The sequence below is a fragment of the Crinia signifera genome, chromosome 3, assembly GCF_055691185.1.
Source record: "Crinia signifera chromosome 3, ASM5569118v1, whole genome shotgun sequence".
NCBI classification, from domain to species: Eukaryota; Metazoa; Chordata; class Amphibia; order Anura; family Myobatrachidae; genus Crinia; species Crinia signifera.
The window spans coordinates 223,959,252-223,981,503 of record NC_139219.1 but is presented as its reverse complement, the minus strand read 5'-3'; the positions used below and the strand labels follow the sequence as shown (position 1 = coordinate 223,981,503).

Sequence of the window (22,252 nt, the reverse complement as noted above, 5' to 3'; positions counted from 1 at the left end):
ATGCTCCGTCCAGGGTGAAAAAAGCAAAAATTCTCCATAAAACACGGAGAATTTTTCTCATTGAATACTGCCCATAGAGACAATGAGTCACAGGCGAGGAGCTGTATGGGTGTCTTTCTGTTATACGGTACACACTAGCCCCCTAGGGTAACACCATGACATCTAGGATGTGACTCATATGGTGTTCACATGTGGGTAATTTTTCTTTTTCACTCTCCCCTCCCTGGTTCACCACACGCTGAAAACAATTGGCATGGGCATACAGTCTTTTGTGTTCTGCAAACAGATGAGCTGGGACGGTACCGTTTCTCTGTGAGTCAATGAGATCTTTCATGTGAGGGTTAAATGTATTTTATTTTTGGTATCTGTGGAGACCAGTGATTATTTTTTTCATATAGGGGTCAATGCTCTTTTTTTTTTCCTGTGGGGGGCAAATGTGTTTTTCCCAGTGCGGGTCTAATAATGTGCCATGGCAAGTTAAAAAGCTTGTTTGGTGTGCCAAGAGTTGAAAAAGGTTGAAAAACAATGGTTTATTAGATTGTTCTACAAATGTCATGGTCTAGTTACCAATGTTTATCATCAAAAGTTAGTATCTGACAGCTACTGCTATGCTGTTTACTGCCTGCGACTGTGAGCAGCTGCTGGTCACGTCTAAATCCATGAAAAAACAGTTGAGAATATATGTTATCCTATTACTTCATTTCCCTTGTGTCTTACAAAGTGGGAAAAAATCCTAGTTATACAGTTAGTATAGATACATAGAAACAAATTGGCTAGAGTATATAATTAAACAAATAGTGATCTTAACTTAAATATAAAAACGAAAACTTGTTCAGCTACCAATAATTTCTAGGCCAAACAAACAATTGTGGTATTTGGGAGGAGAATCTAAGCCAATAAATGCTTATTGCCTCCTGCCAAGCCTCTGTTCATGTGAAATATATTGCATTATTAACCCTTTGAGTGCCAACCTCTGTCAGAGATGCGCATAATAGCCGCTAAAAATTCCAGCATCATTGTTATATAAAATCAAATAAAAAATGTTGCGTAAAAAAAATAAAAAACATTTCCTATTTAAGGTAAACATTGCAGGTCATTATGAAAATGTTTGTTTGCCAGTTTTCACACCTACAGTACAGTATTTTGATAAATTTAAATGGCTAATACAAAGCATAGGAAACGATCTATTAAAACATAGTAGTATAGTATTCAGCTTTATGTACATCCTATTCCGACTTAGGCCAGTATTCAATGCCTCAGATTCGCCGTAGTTTACAGCGAATCTGGCATTTATCCGGGCTAACGGCAAATTTTTGTCCGAAAAACGATTCTCCCCATTCAATGGAGACAATTTTCTGCAAGTAAACAGCAAATGTCTGCCGATTCGCTATGTGCCTTAATTTTAATGTTTGAAATACTTACAAGTACTTCCACATATCACAGTAAAAGTGTAAGGAGTCCAATATGCGTTCTATGTAAAGTGAAGGGTGGATGTTAGCATGGCTGGCAATAAAAAAAATGATCTCTGCAAATCTCTTTAACAGGATACACACTAATGCTGTGTACACATGGTGCACTTCTGACTACATTCAATTTTGACTATATATTCAAAATCGAATAGAAAGTTAGTCAGAATTGCACAGTATTAAGCCGCATTTGATCCTGATGCGTGGCTCTGCGGCATCTGATTCAAAAGCAAAACACTTTACAGGCAAGTCTTTCTGCTAGATCGAAAGAAGGGCCATTGCTGCTTAATATAGCATGGCCCCTGCCATTCCTCCGGCCACCAATATCGAATCGATCGGTGACCACCAGATCGCACCATATGTACATTACCATAAGTCATTCCGGCATTCCTGAATGCCGTTCACTGAAACATTCTACTGGATGTGTAAAAAAAAAAAAAAAAAAAAAGAAAACCACGGTGTAGCCAGCCAGGGCTGCCATCAGGTGGTTCTCCCCGGACTGGAGTCTCATGCCTGGGTGGAGAGATGGGTACATTTGGGGCTCCTAGTACTGATATCTGGTGTGCTACACAATAGCATTTGATGTAATAGCAGTTGATGTAAATCTGTTGATGTAATTCTTGATTTCACTAAAGCTTTTGACACGGTGCCTCATAAAAGGTTATTAATAAAACTAGGTAACTTAGGGTTAGGAGATAAAATTTGTAATTGGATTAAAAACTGGTTGCACAATGGGGAACAGAAAGTGGTGGTAAATGACAAATTCCATCTGGGGTAAGGTGCTTGTTTAATATATTCATTAATGATATAGGTAGTGACCTAGTGATAAGATTGCACTGTTTGCAGACAACACACAATTGAAAGAGGAAATTAACTCAGGAGAGGATGTGGATACACTACAAAGTGACTTAATAAAACTAGAAAGGTGGAAAATGCAGTTTAACGTTGATAAATGTAAAGTAATTCATTATGAGAACAGAAATGAACAAGCTTCTTAAAGGCTGAATGTTATTATAGGGAATTTTGCTGCAGAGAAAGACTTGGGGGTCATCATAGATGAAAAATTGGGCACACTGCTTAAGTCCAGCAGCAAAAGCAAACAGCACACTAACATGCATTAAAAGGGGAATGGATTCAAGGAATGCCAATGTGATCGTGCCTCTTTACAAGGCATTGGTGAGACCACACTTGGAATACTGTGTTCAGTTCTGGCCGCCACACCTTATAATGGACATAAATGAATTCGAACAGGTACAGAGAAGGGTGACTAAGCTAGTACAAGGTCTCAAATCACTAGAATACAAAGGTAGGATAACCAGGATGAATAGGTTTACACTGGAGAAACGGAAGTTGACAGGAGACATGATTAGCATGTTCAAATACAGAATTTGGAATCATATGGAACTGGGAGATGATTTGTTCACTAACAGGTCTATACTTCGGACACTGAATTAAGAAGAGAATTCTTCACCATTAGAGAAGTAAAATTCTGGAACTCATTGACGTTTGGGCTGGTTACAGCAACTACTGTTAAAAAATTTAAATAAAAACTAGATACATTTTGGCCACTAAGGGAATCATACAGATGTGACTTACTCAAGTCAGAAGTTACAAGTCAAATAGGTTAAACTCGATGGACTAACATCTTTTTTTCAACCTTATTTACTATGTTACTCTATTGTATGTAATGTAAATGGAGGACTTTTCAAAAACATGCATTCCCTGTACATATACTCTGAATTGCTTCTGCAGTTTTGTGGTGATATGCCTATCTGCAGGCTCACCATACTATTTGTTTAAACTAGGGCACTTGTGAACTAGACAGGTACTTTGGTTAATTAAACCAGGTGAAATGCATGCTTTAAGCCAGCCAGCCAAACCACCTGTGGAATTGAGTGCCCTAGTTTAAAGGGATAGTATGGTAAGCCTACCTTTATGCAATGTCCCATAATGCATCTTAGGATGGGGCTGCCTAGTTAAATAGTCCCAGGCTCTACAATTTCTGATTGCAGCCCTGTACTGTAAGCAGATTGTAATGATACAGTGAGCTGAAGTCGCGGTAGTGGTGCCCTTCTTTATCAAGACAATGCAACTGTCCCCAAGTCCAGTAAAGTGGTTGATTTTCTGGCCCATGAACACATCCAGGAGCTTGGTCAACCGCCATACAGTTCAGCGCTAGACCCATGCAACTACTTTGTGTTTCCACAAATCATGCACAAGATGCGTGGGAATTAGGCAATTTTGCATAAATTCCTTTAGGAAATAATTCAAAAATATAGTGTTCACTTTGTTTGCAAATATAATACATGTGTGGCTACAAAAAAGGGGTGTGCAATGATCCCTAGAAGTTTCCCTTTAGAAAAAGATAAACATTTTTTGAAGAGCTATAATGGCTTACAGACAATAAGACGACTAAAAGATTAGGAATTGTGAAAGAGATTTCTGACATTTCTAACAAATAAAATACCGGAAGTAACATGGCTGCAGGGTGTGGGGGACTTGCAGGGAGAAGATATGGCACCAATCATATTGAATTCACTCATACCCTATTGTGTCATCAAACAGATATGCTGTTTTTATAATCTAATTTCTTCTATCAAGGCTTGCCTCAAATCAGCACTTAATCTGCAATTTACCACTTAGAAAATAGCATCAAGATGCTGCCCAATCTTTTCTCATTTCCGGACACATACACAAAAGAGACCTCTTGTCTGACATTATACAGAACACAATGGACTAATATTCACTCCTGCGCCGATTCCCTTTTCACCATCCTCTCCTGACAGGCTTTTCTCTAGCCACAGAACACATTGTTCTTTGGAGATAATTGACTTTCGAATATGATGTTGTTTATACAAAAACAGGTCAGACTGAATTCAGTGGCAGTCTCTCTACTACACTGCCGTCTTACATGCTCCTGATCAAATCTATTGACTCTTTATACTCCTGGTATCTTGAAAAAATGGAATACATTGTATTGCTACGTTACTGTATGTTAACCAGAGAAGAGAGCAGATATAGTGTAGGTGGTAAGATGGAAACTTTTAAACATATTAAGAGGAAAATGATAATCACAAAGGAAGCATTTTTTTCAAACCGATAAATCCACAAGACCTAAGGAGGTATGTATAAAAGCATGGAGGGCGATAAAGTGGAGAGATACAAAGCACTAATACCCCTTTCACACCAGCCAAAATTCCTGGGTTGGCCCCGGGAACAACCCGCGACTAGTGCTGGTTTGAAAGGCCAAATTCCCAGGATTTCAACCCTGCTAGCTAGCACGGGTTACTGGCTGGTGTGAGAGCTACTGACCCAGACAGCAGCGGCTGGGAGTTTGTAGCGCTATTTGCCGGGCAGGAAACACTGCTGAATTTCAGCCAATCAGTGTCTGGCCAGTCTTTTCAATTCAGCAGTGCTTCCCGCCCCGCAAATAGTGCTACAAGCTCCCAGCCTCCGCTGCCCAGATCCCTGCTGCTGCAAATAGGTGCCTTCCCAGTAAAAATAGAAGAAAAAAAACAGCCTAATAGGTATAATGGTTAATGGGTATATTGTGTTGTCTACCTCAGACAGACCAACAACAAAACAATCCACAATAACTGTTGACACTGGGGACAACTGACTATCTCCAGGGGGTTAAAATATCCGCAGTAAATAACTGCAGATAACTTAATGATGCCCTACATTGTTATTGTTATCATAGACATGTTCTATACTGACACAAAACAATAAATGAAAGAATCAGGTATACAGTATATCGTATGTGAACAATGTGTTCTAGCCAAATTCGTTTAACACAGGGCTACATTTTAACTACGTTATTTTACTTTGTGGAGTGCAGCAGAAATTCAATAGTCTTAAATAGAAAAGTAATTTAAAATGACAAGTTTTGGCTTATTGCCATAGATAGAGCAGGCTACGCAAGTCTGTAATAACCATGGCTGAAAAAGCAAGAGCATTACTGATTGAGCATTTATTGACTTAAGGTGCCCATACACGTTGCGATGTGTGCTGTGCGTTTTGAACTTCATTTGTGCCGTGCAATTTTGGCACTTGTAGGGGGATGCGAAGCAATCTACTGTACTGTGCGGGTGCAATGTGATTTTAGCCTCTTTTTTTTTTTTGAGTTTATAGCTACCTAATGGACATCACATCGCATGTACTACAAAACTGATGCGATGCGATGTAGCACAAAAAGTACTGCCTGCAGATACTATTTGTGCTATACAATATTGTACCCTCGGGGACACGCATCGCATCACATCCCCGCAGGTACACGGTGCGATTTTAAAAGTTAAAATCGCAACATGTATGGGCACCTTTAGAGGTGGACTTACGGTATACACAATTATGTAACGTGACAACTGTCCACCGGAGATACTAGAGAAATGTCAATAGAAAAAGAACATAATTGCATGAAATGTATTTATTACTTGTATACAATATTTTAAAAAGATATTGCTCAGAAGGTCCTTTCTAAGCATTTTCTTTAAAAAAAAACAAAAAACAGGGGAGTATGAGGCTTCACATTTGAAATTCTTCTAAATCTTTTTTTAATCTCCAGTTTTTACATTTTGACCGATCTTTTTAAACCGTTCCAACTACGACTTTATATGGGAAAAAGAGTATTAGCGTAGGTTTCAGAAATTGCTGGTTTACTGGAAACAAAAGTAGAACTGTATAAAATGCATAGGTCTTCAAAACAAAGGAGAAAAGTGCACCTTGTATGCTACACATTAGACGACATGCAAACAATACAAAGTCACTCATAATCTCCCTTGAACTCCCACACAAATGGTATCATCAGTGGCCACATCCAGGAGTATCCCATCATTGACAATATTCTCAGATTGAGCTGCATGTGCAGCCAACAAAGGACACTGATAGCTACCTGCAGGCATTGATAGCGATATAGGGCCCGATTCAGTACTATAAACAAGGCTGCAATCCCTTCCTCCAGCCAGCCTTCCCTTCAACCCCAGCCCTTCAGCTACCGAGTGCTCTTTTGGAGAAAGTAAAAAAAAAAAAAGGTACTTGTTTCCTAGAACGGCGCCCACGATATTGATCTTAGGCATCACAGGCAAAAAAATCATGTCGGTCGCATCGCATGCGGCCAAAAAATCGCATGCGATGCGACCGACGCGATTTTACATAGGGAACAATGTTAAATGGCCCAATTGACCCGATTTCACATAGGGAACAATGTTAAATGGCCCACAGACCCCAAATACCCACCCTGAAGTGTGAAATGGCCCCCCCAATTGTTAACGCCACCTCACCATCAACGTCAACCCGAAGTGTGGCGAGCGCAGCGAGCCCGCGAGGGGCGGCGGTACGCGTCCTCCGACCTTTTCATACTCCCACTATCCACGACGGCGTGGAGTTGAGAATAGAAAGCGTGGCGAGCGCAGCGAGCCACCTAGCCCGAAGTGTGGCGAGCCCCGCGAGGGGACGTGGATACCTTCAAAGCTATACGCGTCCCCTCGCGGGCTTCACAGGTATCCGCGTGCGCTCGCCACGCTTCGGACTCACCACACTTTCTATGCTCAACTCCACGCCGATGTGGATAGTGGGGGTATGAAAAGGTCGGAGGACGCGTAGCGCCGCGCTCGCCACGCTTCGGGTTGACGTTGATGGTGGGGTGGCGTTAACAATTGGGGGGGGGGGGCATTTCACACTTCAGGGTGGCTATTTGGGGTCTGTGGGCCATTTAACATTGTTCCCTATGTAAAATCGGGTCAATTGGGCCATTTTACATTGTTCCCTATGTAAAATCGGTAATCGCGTCGGTCGCATTGCATGCAAATTTTTTGCCGCATGCGATGCGACCGACGCGATTTACAGTTTACCATGCATTTCTATTTAAAATTGCGGGCATCGCATCGGTCGCATCGCATGCCATTATAATGGCATGCGATGCCCGCCATTCTAGGAAACAAGTACCAAAAAAAAATCCCGGGTTTGAGAGTTTTTCAATCCCAAATTCCGGGAATGGCATCCCTAATAGAGATGAAAACTTAACTACTGTAAGTTATTTATCAAATGGATGATTCTAAACATGGTTCAATTAGGCGGCCACATTCTTCACACTGGTGTTACACACAAACTGCTCTGTAGGAGGGTATGAAGCAGAACATTATTTGGGTATATACATAATGATACCATCTAGGCATGGAACATCCATTTAAAAAAAACTAACATTTCATCACAGCTTAAATGAAAATGGCAACAAATTGATGCAAGTCTTTAAATGTGTGCCACAAAGCAAAATGGACACAATCTTCAGAAAAAAGGTGTGTATTACATCCACTTGTGTCACAAGGGGATGCGGTCATTTGGTCTACAGCATGATGGTCAACAGTCTTTAGGTCAACACCATTAGGTCGACATGAGAAAAGGTCGACATGGGTCTAGGTCGACATGTTTCTAGGTCAAAAGGTCATTAGTTCGACATTGTCTAGGTCGACAGTCAAAAGTTGGACATGGGGTTTTTGCACTGGTTTTTTGAGCTGACATGTGCCGTCAGGCGGTATTTCATGCCCTACCATCCACTAGGGCTTGGTGGGAGAATAAAATAGTGTGCCGAGTGCAGCGAGGCACCGTGCCCGACACATTGCGAGCGCAGCAAGCGATGCGAGGGGATGAGGTGCACTTTAAACTGTGTCCATGTCGACTGTGTTGACATTCAGGTAAAAAAAAACATGTCAAACTTTTGACTGTCGACATACACATTGTGGAACTAATGACCTTTCGACTTAGAACCATGTCGCCCTTTTCCATGTTGACCTAATGGTGTCGATCTAATGACTGTCAACCATCATGCTGTAGACCATGGGTCTTCAACCTGTGGCCCTCCAGATGTTGTGAAACTACATGTTCCAACATGCATTGCCACATTTTTTTTCCTATAAGGGCATGCCAAAACTGTCAGGGCATGCTGGGACATGTAGTTCCACAACATCTGGAGGGCCACAGGTTGAAGACCTGTGCTGTAGACCAAATGATCCCAACCCATCACAAGAGATTGCACATGCAATTAGCCATGCACAGCAGTGCTAAACGTAATGTCTGAGATGTGTTCCTCCTACGTACACTGCCTGTGCTGTGTACGCTCACTATTAGTATATTAATATACTGAGATGTCGTGGGCAGAAGCAGAGTTGCACAATGAAAGGAATCCCACTAATACAGATGGCTTCTCAGACTGTATACAGGACTTAGTGATCACTCTAGGATTTTTTTTAGGCCCCCATCACCGAGCAGGGATCACCCCCCCGCCCCCCCCAAATAACGGCGCAGGCGTTTCCAGAGGCATCAATAGGGTTGCAGTAGTAATTGTCCCCAAAGTGCCGGGGCATAGCTCCGCCCCTGACACCTACAAGACCCGGCCCATGTGTTTTGATTGTCCCACAGGCCAATCAGTCAAACATAATGGATGACCATCGACATGTTAAACTATGCATAGTTTTACACTATTGAAGGACAGTTGCACTTTTACCATCAATGGCAAAGACAACGATGGCCATCCCCAAAAGTGATCGGCCTGTCAGCGCAGCAAGGGCGTTGGATGTGACTGAAAGAGCATGAAATGCTGCTCTGAGTTCAGCAGCATGTCAGCTCTTCCAGCCGTGTTCTGCCCACCGCCGCCGCGCTGACAGGCCGCTCAGCACTGATCTCCTCTAATGAGAGCGGCTGTCAGCACAGCTCCCACAGCCACATCCTGCCTCTCTGCCACTCTCAGCTTAACAGAGCGGCGGAGGGTGGCACAAGGGCACAGAAGACTATTCTGAAAGGTACAGGGCGTGGGGTAATCCGTAAAAAAATAAAATAAATGGGCAGGGCGCCTTTCCCTGCAAAATACAACTAGGACTATATTATAGACTGTAATCTTTTATGTCTGATGCTTTACTACATATTGCATTTCTTGGTACTGTATTACATTTTCAAAATACATCAATAAGCTAATGACCAATAAGCATAATATATATATAGCATGAATGCCACATAGTATCATATCCTTTAATATGCCCTCTCCAATGTTCTTGCATCCTTTGTATAGAAAAAATAAAAAAACACCGCAATTTGTATGCAAGCAAATTACAACTCCTGACTTATAAGAAAATGTTGGCAAAAAGACGTCTGCTTATATGTGGTAACAAGTAAATCTGTTCCACAATCTGGTGCATTTCCTGGTAATGGTCTTTGCTGTAGATTATCCAACATTTAACCTAATCAAGATGTTCTTTCCTAGCATTACTGTACATTCACAGGCAGCTTTGCACAATTACTTGACTTGGCTTCAAGGGTTTTCGAACATTCTCAGCGGTTTCCATCAAGGACTGCCACTAGCACAGGGAACAGTGAGAAGATCAGGCGTATGGATGCAGTAGCTTAGCTCCACTGAACAGATCCCTCACTATACAGACCAGCTACAATATATTTCCACTTAACCAACATTTTTTTAGTTTTTATTTTAACACAAATCTTGTGTCAGGTAATACAAAGTTTTACATGTTACATTTGTTCTTTATCATGTAAAACATTTCTTAGGAACTATTTAAATCACTGGTAACTTTTCAAACATTCAGAAATAGTAGGAGAGATTATTCTAAAAATGTAGATCAAAATATCCCTTCTTGTGTCACATACACTAAGCCAGGCATTCCCAAACTTGTTAATCAAGGCACACTAATATTGCAGGTTTGAGTGATATCCAGGCTTCAGCACAGATCATTAAAAAAGGTACCACTTTCAGACATATGGCCCGGGAATATGCGCAGACCCCAGATTTATTCTTCTGCAAAATCCCGGGATTTTGTTCTAGACCCCCCTTTCACACTACTCCACAGAGCCGGGAAATTCCTGGGTGGGCCAACCATCTTTTAGACAAAAGATGGTTTTCCCAGTTTTTAAGGAAGTGTCACCATAAGGGGAGGGTTTGCAGGCACACAATAATGAGGTCATGTAAATGTGGGAACAGCCCTAAATGGACTGGGTTTGGTTTACAATCGTAATAATTGACATTCCATGTATCATATATCAATAACAATACTGTGCCATACCAGTTTTCCTTTTCAAACACTTTTTATTCACGTAGTAAAACATATGTTAAAGTAAAGACTTTCACACATATCTTGTAAACAAGGCTCTTCACTCAACACCCTCTGGCACTTGCGCACTGTGTCCCTCATGTGTGGCGTCTGGCCCTCTCCAGCTGCCACTGATTATATTCAGCAGGCATCAGGTGACTCTTCCTGGCCAATGAAAACCATTTCAAGCAGCCAGAGAGCAAATTCCAGGGTTGCGTCATTCACACTTAACCCGGGTCACCAACCGGGGAAAAAAGACCCAGTAAAAACCCAGGTCAATTGTAGGTTCGGGGACTCGGGAACACAGTCCTTGGTTGGTGCCTTTCAGACATAACAAAATCCCAGGTTGATGCACGTTCATATGCAAAAACCCATGATTTTGGAGTAAGTCTGAAAGCGGTATTAGTCACTGGTGCTCAATCAAGGACATCATTAATACCTGGACTGAAAGGGGGGTATTCAACTCCTGCATATTTTTAAAACAGTAAGAAAATCTACACTTTTACATTTGTCCTATTCAATTAGCACTGATTTTTTTGACTGTTGGAAAAATCATCACGGTAGGAAAACACATGGATGGGCAAATTACTCGCCGATCCGCGTGTTTTAGTGAAAAATGCTGCAATTATCGACTACCACTGGTGCAGAACCTGCATCCGGTGGAAAAATCATTTGTAAAAGGCCACAATCAATAGGAATATCCAAATTTTTCAGCTAGCCGAAACATACTGTACAGACATAATTGAATACTCCCCTCCCTTAGTATGCATCAAAGACTGAGGTTGGGCAAGTCTGCTCTAAGCTAAAGGGAAGCCACTGACTGGATGTGAATACCAACTTACTAGCAACTAGTATGATTATATACTACTTGGATATACTGGTACGCTGGCTGCCAAAAAATGGTGGAAACACATAAAAATAATCAACAAGATAACTGGCAATACGGGAAACTGATGAAGGGAAAAAAGAGGATCTATTTTAATTATATTGTACTGATTTGCACAACTTAAAGTTACGCCACTTGATCACATTCCATCAAAGTATTTGCAGCCTGTGCTTTTTTAACTAGCTTCGGATCGCATCACATGCAAACCGCATGCACTCGCGTGCAATGTGATCTAGTGCAAAAAATACAGAAATATTGTACCGTGTATGGGCAACTTAAGAGTGATCAAGTTGGGGATGGGTCATAGGGACGACAGGACTAAGGACGACATGCATTGGGTAAACCATTGAAGGTGGACACGAGCCAAGGTTGACACCTGGAAAGGTCGACATGTTTTTTTTTTTTTTTACTTTTTTGTCCCGAATGTCGACACGCTCGAGCGACATGGTGCCTCGCTAAATTCTGTACACTATTTAATTCTCTTACCACACCCTAGTGAATGGTAGGGCATGAAACATCGCCTGTCGGCAAATGTTGGGGTTTTTCACTTTTTTTTTTGGACCTTTTGACTATCGATCTTGACCATGTCGACCTAATGCCCCGGTTTACTTAAGCCCATGTAGACCTTTTCAGGTGTCGATCTTGGCCCATGTCAACCTTCAGTGTCAGCCTAATGACCATATACCATCAAGTTAGCTTATCCTACAACTGGAGCTTGAATGGATAGAGATGCTTAACATCATTGTGAGGAAGAAACTTTAGGCTTTTGTGAACTCGGTAACAGTGATCTACTGCACTCATTTATATTTGTGGTATAATGCTGGCTATACACTAAAGCAATTTTCAGCTCATTAGCTGGTTGGTTGCTCCCATACAGAACCAGATTTTCAGTTCAAAGGACAATCCTTATTTTGCTCACAAACCCAGGAAAATGGACAAAAACATTCAGTCAAATTGTTTAAATCAAACAGATGTAACTACAGCATTTTGTCTGACCGTTTTTGTCCCTTTCCAGAGATTTGGAGCTAATTACAGAATTATAAAATGATATTTGCTCACATCCAGTACCAGGTTTTTATTCCATCCAACCAACTTGTTGGATGGTTGGAAAAAAGTTACTCTGATGTATGGCCAGCATCAGACCAACTACACCTACACTAGTAGGTTTATAATTTTTCTTTGGCGCTCCTCTCAAAAGAATGTATACAGCATTCTCTGAGACTTCATAGTGATCCCATGAGGATCAGACAGACACTTTCAGGTTTACTCCTGATGTACCACATTCTAGTGAGTTATTTAACAGGTTGCTTGCTACTTGTGTTCAATGCTGATTCGCCAAGGACATCAATTATTGTCTGTCAACATCCTCCTTATATTGTTAAACAAACTTATGATTAAAACCTTACTATTGGTTGTTGTGGTTGTACAGTACATAAGTTGGGTCACCATCTAGCTATACACCTATATATACTGTACATAAACAGTACATGATAGATTGTTATTTACACACATTATTTAGAAAATATACATTCATATGATTACAGTATTAAACCTAGCTTGAACGTTTTCAAATTGCATGTATGCAGCTAGGTTGTTGACCATATCAAAATGTAAGTAGTGTAATCAGTGTTGCAAGTAAGGGGGTACGGCGTGGTACGGAGTACCTGTAAGAAATATGTTGCAGGTACGCAGTACCACTTATTCCCTGACCCACTGTCAATTCTATTTTTATTGTAAGTCTAAATATAATGCATCCGCAGCCCGCCCACCCAGTGTTATGATTGGTGCTGTATGCAGCTACTGGCTACTGCTGATTTAGCCTGTCACACGGTGCCGACAGCATGAAGAGCAGGCTCCACAATTGTAAGTACAAGCTGCCCGGCTCTCCCCAAGCAAGAGCCAACCCACCCCCAGTCATTCCCTGTTTCTCATTCCCTGTCTCCCAATGCCATGCTACTATTGTCATTAATACCCCTTTTACACCAAGTGAGAAACCCAGGTTGGACACAGGTCAGTGTTGGTGTAAAAGGGGCCACCCTGGTCCAGTAACACTGGTTTCCTACCCAGGTCCTGACCGAAGTTAAACACTGGTTAGACCTGGGTCGTGGGTGGTGTAAATGGTCCCAACCCAGGTTCCACAGGGGAGCTCACATGGTTGATGCTGTACTTTTATACCGCTATGTGTCCTTGAGCACTGAATAAAACTTTTTGAAAAAATATTTAACAAAATAAACAAACCGACATTTTTCAATGCTAACTTTTCATGTCTTTTTTATTTTATTTTTTTAATCAATGACGGAAGGTTGACTGGAAGTTTATCAGTCCTAAAATGGACATTTTTTAATGTCATCCAAAGGGAAAAGCAGGGCTGACCCAGGTTCAGTATAAATGGCGCAGACCTGGGTCCGACCTGGGACATAGTGCTGTGTAAATGGGGTATAAAGCTGGGTTCAACCCTGGAAACTCCTGTGTACAAAGATCAGGTCTAACCAAGGATTTTGGTTTAAAGTGGGTATAAGTCACTCCCCTAGCTTTGTGTGACCATGCCCCCTCATGACACATGGCCACGCCCATTTTTGGTGGAAGCTATCAGTACCACCAAGAAAAAAATTCTACTTGCACCACTGGGGGTGGGGTGTCACAGGCATGTGCAGGAGAAAATGGTGGCAGGCTGTCACTTGCAGGGGGTTGCAGGCATGCTCAAAAGCCAGAGTGGAGGAAGCAGGCTGTCACTTGTGGTGTGGGGGGGGAAATCAGTGGGTACATGCAGGTAAGATAAGGGAGGCAGACTGTTGCAGGGAAGGGCTGTGCAGGCACACACACTTACTGGGGGGGGGGGGGTACTTTCATCTTAGTGAGGGGGCAGGCTGTCACAGGGGGGGGGGTGGCAGGCACATTCAGGTGAGAGGGTGGAAGCAGGTTGACACCTGCTGATGGGTCTATAGGCACGCGCAGGTGGGAGAGGGGGGCTGCTGTCACAGGGATATTCAGGTGAGAAGAAGGCAGCAGGCACAAAACGGCTTTTAAGTTTAAGGCACATATAATCCCCCCTCCCGTTACCTACTATTAGCTGAGCTTTATATCGCTGTCTCTCCGACGTCCCTGCGGGAGCTGCCGCCCGCCGGGCGCACGCTGTTAGCACGCCACAATCTCAGTGTGCAAACGCCCGGCAAATGGATGGGGCAGCTGCAGCGCCCTCTAGTCTGGCGCTAAACGCAGCCTGTCCTGTCCCAGCACCCGCCTCATTCCCGGATCTGACGGAAAAGGTAGCAGGCAGTGCTGTATCTATAGAGGATGCAGGGGATTGCCTGCTGCATCCTCGGGCCCCCCCAAGCCCTCGGGCCCCATAGCAGCTGCATCCCCTGCACCTTCTATAGTTACGCCACTGTATGGAAGCTATTTAATATATAGACTCATGCAAGCCTTCCCCTGGTGACACAAAGCAGCAGGAGGGGAGACACAGTCCAGAATACTGAAGGGATATGGTCGTTTGGTCGACCTAAAGATGGTCGACAGTCATTAGGTCGACATACTGGAAGGTCGGCAGGTGTCTAGGTTGATATGGCTCAAGGTCAACATGTGTTAGGTCAACACATGCAGAAAGTGGATGGGTGTGATAACTTAAAACAGGCGCCGGAAAGTAGGTTCAAAAGTCAAATTTATTACCTAAAAACAGTGTTATGTTGGCAAAAAAAAGATACTAAAATATAATTTCTAAAAAAGCAGGCATGAATCCTTACCCACATGGGTTAGGTCGACAGTCAAAAGGTCGACATGGGGTTTTTCCACCGTTTTTTTTTTTAACCGACAGGCGGTATTTCTTTCCCTACCATCCACTAGGGTGTGGTGGGAGAATAACATAGTGTGCAGGAAGCATGGCGAGCACACTTAAACCTGTGTCCATGTCGACTGTGTCGACATTCGGGTAAACAAACCCCATGTTGACCTTTTGACTGTCGACATAATCCATGTCGACCTAGACCCCTTGAGGTATGTAGACCCAACGGTGTCGACCTAATGACTGTTGACCATCCTTAGGTTGACCCAATGATCCCATTCCCTACCAAATCCATAAATGGGACGACATTGTTGTATCTGCACACACTCCGATACAACGGACCATTATTTCATCCATCGGGCAAGGTTTACTGCTGTATACTAATACTTACTGTATACCATCCAACATCTACATTACTCATCTCCTCACCTACTTTTACAGCTCACAGCATCTATTCCATCATTACACACCTTCCTACACCACCCAACATCTACATAATCTCCTATACTCACCACATCTGGTCCATCACGATAAGCTTTCCTGCTCTACCCAACATCTACATAATTTACTATCCTCACCACATCTGGTCCATCACTATAAAGGTGCCCACAGACGCATCGATCCCGGCGTGCGTTCTGTGCTTAACTAGCACGCATCGCATCGTATGCCTTGTGCATGCAATGTGCATGCGATGTGATGCGATGCGATAAAAAGCTAGTACAAAAAGTATGTGCAGCACATACTTTTTTGTACTGTGCGATGAGGTGCTGCGGGAGCGCGCACCCCATCGCACCGCCGGGATCGGTGCGTGTGTGGGCACCATTAGCCTTCCTACACCACCCAACATCTACATCAGGGCTGGGCAACACCGGCCCTCCAGATGTTGATGAACTACACATCCCAGCATGCCTTGCATCAGTTTCAGCATGGCCACATAGCAAAACTAATGCAAAGCATCCTGGGATGTGTAGTTCATCAACATCTGGAGGGCCGGTGTTGCCCAGCCCTGATCTACATCATCTCCTATCCACACCACATCTGGTCCATCACTATAAGCCTTCCTACACCACCCAACATCTACATAGGAATTAGGGAAATGTCATGGAGTGCATCTTTAACTCTCCAAATGCAAAATGAGTCTGACATCTCATGTGCACAGAGAGTTAGATTTGGGTTGGGTTTGTACTTCAATCTGACATCTATATTTCAGTGTAAAAATAAAGCAGCCAGTATTTATCCTGCACAGAAACAAAATAACGCACCCAAATCTAACTCTCTCTGCCCATGTTACATCTGCCCCACCTGCAGTGCACATGGTTTTGTCCATTAGAGAGAGATTTAGCTTCTGCAAGTGAACCAGAATCATCCCCATGGTTTTCTGATAGCAATTCTCCCCCACAAAGAAGAATCTACCCGGAAATCCCAGACTACAGTTAATTCCCAATTTAATTACCTCCAAATATCTCCTCACATGTTTAATAAAAGCATACTGTACAATCTAGGTGCATAGAACCCCTTGCTTTGATTTATCGGGTGTGGATTGTATTGTCGACCACACTTAGCTAGACAGTCATTAGGTCGACACCGTTGGGTCGACAGTTGGGAAGGTCGACAAGTGTCTAGGTTGACATAGGTGAAGGTCGACAGGTGGCAAGGTCGACATGGGACAATGTCGACATGGGTTTAGGTCGAAACAGCGTTTGGTCGACACGGGTTAGGTCGACAAGGTTTTTGCAGTCTTTTTACACGAATGTCGGCACAGTCGACATGGACACAGTTGGATGTAAACCGCAGCCCCTCGCATCGCTCACTTTGCTCCGGGCACACTATTTTATTCTCCCACCACGCCCTAGAGGTTGGTAGGGCATGAAATACCGCCTGTCGGCACATGTCAGCTCAAAAAAACAGTAAAAAAACATGTCGACCTTCCGACCTAACGTTATGTCGACCTAAACGCATGTCGACCTTCACCTATGTCGACCTAGACACCTGTTGACCCAACGGTGTCGACCTAATGACTGTCGACCTAAGTGTGGTCGACAATACGACCGTATCCCCTTCAATACAGCACCAATAAAGGCGTTGAAACAGGCTTCATGTGACATTACTTTCTATAACAAATGCATGATACACATGAGTGTAGCAGGAGTGACTGCATACATTTGGAGGCACCCAGCAAGATAATATAGTTACAAGTACCATATATACTCGAGTATAAGCCTACTTTTTCAGAACAGTTTTTATGTTGAAAAAGCCCACCTCGGCTTATACTCGAGTGAGGGCCCCACTTGAGTCAATAAGTTTTCCCAGTTTTTTTGTCGTAAAATTAGGTGCCTCTGCTTATATTCGGGTCGACTTATACTTGAGTATATACGGTAAGTGCAAGGATCAATACTGTGTTTTCAATACAGGTTGAGTATCCCGTATCCGAATATCCGTTATCCGAATTATTCCGAAAACCATACATTCCAGAAAGTGAAAAAAAAATATTTTTTTTTTGCTAAAAACTCACTGGGGACATTTGTCTGAGGGAATGATATGTAACTGCCATTATATATGTGCAAGACAATGATTGCTTGGCATTCAAATTCAATACCTGAGATAGTACACAAATTTTGTTTCATGTTTGAAACCTTGTTTTTTGAACAAATAAAATATATTTGTGTGTATTTCATGTGTTTGATGTGTTTATACAGCATAAATGCAAGATACTTCAAAATACATCATTGAAATATAAAAATATTCCGAAATACGGAATAATCCGTTATCCAAAATTCTCTTGGTCCCGAGCATTTTGGATACGGGATACTCGACCTGTATCTATTTTAGAATTCTGCTGCTGCCAACATTCTATTTTAGAATTCTGCTGCTGCCAACATTCTATTTTAGAATTCTGCTGCTGCCAACATTCTATTTTAGAATTCTGCTGCCGCCAACATTCTATTTTAGAATTCTGCAATGGCGAGCCTATAAATATAAGTGCCCAGAGTTACTGTCCTCATTCTGCTGCCACCTCTTGACAAGACAAGTCACACTTTAGAGAGCTGAAAGCAGAAGTCAGTTGTCATGCCTGCTGAACTGTCAGCAAAACAAAACCGGCCTCAGATTCGGCCTGTGGAACCCAAACATGGGCAGGTCTCTGTATTTTCAGATCTAACCCCAGCCAAGATCAAGCCGGTGACCCAGGGCAGGGCCAAGCCAGTGACCCAGGGCAGGGCCAAGCCAGTGACCCAGGGCAGGGCCAAGCCGGCAGTCCCAACGATGCCGAAGCCGGCAGTCCCGGTGAAGCCGGCAGTCCCGGTGAAGCCGGCAGTCCCGGTGAAGCCGGCAGTCCCGGTGAAGCCGGCAGTCCCGGTGAAGCCGGCAGTCCCGGTGAAGCCGGCAGTCCCGGTGAAGCCGGCAGTCCCGGTGAAGCCGGCAGTCCCGGTAAAGCCGGCAGTCCGGGAGAAGCCGGCAGTCCGGGAGAAGCCGGCAGTCCGGGAGAAGCCGGCAGTCCGGGAGAAGCCGGCAGTCCGGGAGAAGCCGGCAGTCCCGGTGAAGCCGGCAGTCCCGGTGAAGCCGGCAGTCCCGGTGAAGCCGGCAGTCCCGGTGAAGCTGAAGATGGCAGTCCCGGTGAAGCTGAAGATGGCAGTCCCGGTGAAGCCGGAGGTGGGATTCCCGCTTACTGCCAAGAAGGGATACATGGTCCTGCCAAAGATATCAGACGAGGTCCTGCCCAAGCCAGCAGTCCCGGTCAAGCTGAAGATGGCAGTCCCGGTCAAGCCGGAGGCGGGATTCCCGCTTACTGCCAAGAAGGGATACATGGTCCTGCCAAAGATATCAGACGAGGTCCTGCCCAAGCCAGCAGTCCCAGTCAAGCTGAAGATGGCAGTCCCGGTCAAGCCGGAGGTGGGATTCCCACTTACTGCCAAGAAGGGATACATGGTCTTGCCCAAGATATCAGACGAGGTCCTGCACAAGCCATCAGTCATGCTCCTGCCAAAGCCATCAGTCATGCTTCTGCCAAAGCCATCAGTCATGCTTCTGCCAAAGCCATCAGTCATGCTTCTGCCAAAGCCATCAGTCATGCTTCTGCCAAAGCCATCAGTCATGCTTCTGCCAAAGCCATCAGTCATGCTTCTGCCAAAGCCATCAGTCATGGTCCTGCAAAAGCCGGAAGAGATGAAAACTGATGCTGCCGCATGCACACCTGATTCCCCAGCCGAGCAGATGAAACCTCGCTCGCTCAGGTTAAAGGTCTCCAAAATGATGAGACGTGCATGCTGTGGGAAGACAACTGACTCAGATTAACCCCCTTCCCCCCCTCCCCTCCCCCAACCAACTTGGTGAGACTACTATGATATTCTATGCTGTGCTTAGCTACGCTATGCTAAGAACATGTTCTTAGTACAGCTTAGCTAAGCACAGGATAGCATTGCATAGATAGATTTAGCTAAGATTATGTTAAGACTATGCTAATCTATGCTATGCTTAGTTATGCTATGCTAAGACCATGTTCTTAGTATAGCATAGCTAAGCACAGCATAGATTAGCATCTATGCTATGCTTAGTTATGCTATGCTAAGACCATGTTCTTAGTATAGCATAGCTAAGCACAGCATAGATTAGCATCTATGCTATGCTTAGTTATGCTATGCTAAGACCATGTTCTTAGTATAGCATAGCTAAGCACAGCATAGATTAGCATCTATGCTATGCTTAGTTATGCTATGCTAAGACCATGTTCTTAGTATAGCATAGCTAAGCACAGCATAGATTAGCATAGTTTCAACATAATCTTAGCTAAATCTATCTATGCTATTCTATGCTATGCTTAGCTATGCTATGCTAAGACTATGGTCTTAGTATAGCTTAGCTAAGCACAGCATAGAATAGCCTAGCACAGTCTCCCCCTCCTCCGAAAAAAATAAAAAAAATTCAAAAAAAATAAAAAAAATTCAAAAAAAATAAAAAAAAATTCAAAAAAATAAAAAAAAATTCAAAAAAATAAAAAAAATTCAAAAAAATAAAAAAAATTCAATAAAAAAAAAAAGAATTAAAAATAAAATTTAGAAAAAAAAAAAAAACGCCCCTCCCCCCCACCTGATGAGGTCACCTTGACGTGGTAGGTGGGCTCACATTAATGTGCTAAGAACCTCAATGTCCCCCATGTTACTGTTATCGGTCTCTGTACTTCATGTGCATTTGCTTTCCTTTCTGGCTGAGCTCTGCTTTTAAACCCTCATGGTCTTAGTATAGCTTAGCTAAGCACAGCATAGAATAGCCTAGCACAATCTCACCATCCTCTCCTCCAAATAAAAAAAAATCAAAACAAATAAAAAAACAAACAGAAAAACATTACAAAAAAATTTAAAAAATTGTAAAAAATCCCCTCCCCTCCACCCACCTGATGAGGTCACCTTGACGTGGTAGGCGGGCTCACATTATTGTGCTAAGAACCTCAATGTCCCCCATGTTGTTATTGGTCTCTCTACTTCATTTGCATTTTCTTTCTTATCTGGCTGAGCTCTGCTTTTAAACCCTCAGTGCCATTATTATGACATCATATGACTTCACAAATACCAGTGTGCCACACTATTCATTATATCATATGTTTGTCCATTGGGGGGCGGTGTACCCCCTTTTATGTTATAATGGGCAGCAGCCTCTTAATCAATTGCGCTCTCCATTCCACCACTACTGTTCATATCCATAGGAATTAGGTCATGGAGTGCATCTTTAACTCTCCAAATGCAAAATGAGTCTGACATCTCATGTGCACAGAGAGTTAGATTTGGGTGGGGTTTGTACTTCAATCTGACATCTATATTGCAGTGTAAAAATAAAGCAGCCAGTATTTATCCTGCACAGAAACAAAATAACGCACCAAAATCTAACTCTCTCTGCCCATGTTACATCTGCCCCACCTGCAGTGCACATGGTTTTGTCCATTAGAAAGAGATTTAGCTTTTGCACAGTTGGATGTAAACCGCCTCCCCTCGCATCGCTCACTTTGCTCGCGATGCTTCGGGAACACTATTTTATTCTCCCACCACGCCCTAGTGGATGGTAGGGAATGAAATACCGCCTGTCGGCACATGTCAGCTAAAAAAAACTGTAAAAAAAGCATGTCGACCTTCCGACCTAACCCATGTCAACCTAACGTTATGTCGACATAAATGCATGTCGACCTTGTCCCTTGTCGACCTTGCCACCTGCCGACCTTCACCTATGTCGACCTAGACAACTGTTGACCCAACGGTGTCGACCTAATGACTGTCGATCTAAGTGTGGTCGACAATATGACCGTATCCCCTTCAATACAGCACCAATAAAGGCGATGAAACAGGCTTCATGTGACATTACTTTCTATAACAAATGCATGATACACATGAGTGTAGCAGGAGTGACTGCATACATTTGGAGGCACCCAGCAAGATAATATAGTTACAAGTACCATATATACTCGAGTATAAGCCTACTTTTTCAGAACAGTTTTTATGCTGAAAAAGCCCACCTCGGCTTATACTCGAGTGAGGGCCCCACTTGAGTCAATAAGTTTTCCCACACCACATCTGGTCCATCACTATAAGCCTTCCTACACCACCCAACATCTACATCATCTCCTATCCTCACCACATCTGGTCCATCACTATAAGCCTTTCTACACCACCCAACATCTACATAATCTCCTGTCCTCACCACATGTTTTCCATCTCTATAAGCCTTCCTTCTCTACCCAACATCTACATCATCTCCTATCCTCACCACATTTGGTCCATCACTATAAGCCTTCCTACTCTACCCAACATCTACATCATCTCCTATCCTCACCACATTTGGTCCATCACTATAAGCCTTCCTACACTACCCAACATTTACATCATCTCCTATCCTCTCTACATCTGGTCCATCACTATAAGCCTTCCTACACTACCCAACATTTACATCATCTCCTATCCTCTCAGTTGTCACAGGAGTGGCACTCAGTGGTGCAGAAAGTAGGCCCATTTCTCTCCGTACAGCAATGCAAATACACAGGAAAGTGATGGAGGGG

The 22,252-nt window shown here is 43.3% G+C and overlaps 1 protein-coding gene across 7 annotated transcripts in view; it reads right to left on the bottom strand.

The window, feature by feature from the left end:
* Positions 1–22,252, bottom strand: part of LPP (LIM domain containing preferred translocation partner in lipoma) — a 306,990-nt gene that overhangs the window by 82,609 nt on the left and 202,129 nt on the right. The window contains exon 1 of one of the 7 annotated variants that reach the window (XM_083177533.1): positions 13,026–13,029. The exons of the other annotated variants lie outside the window; for them this stretch is intronic. The gene's annotated coding sequence lies outside the window, so the exon portion shown is untranslated. Of the gene's footprint in view, positions 1–13,025; positions 13,030–22,252 lie in introns of those variants that run through there. 7 annotated transcript variants of the gene reach the window in all.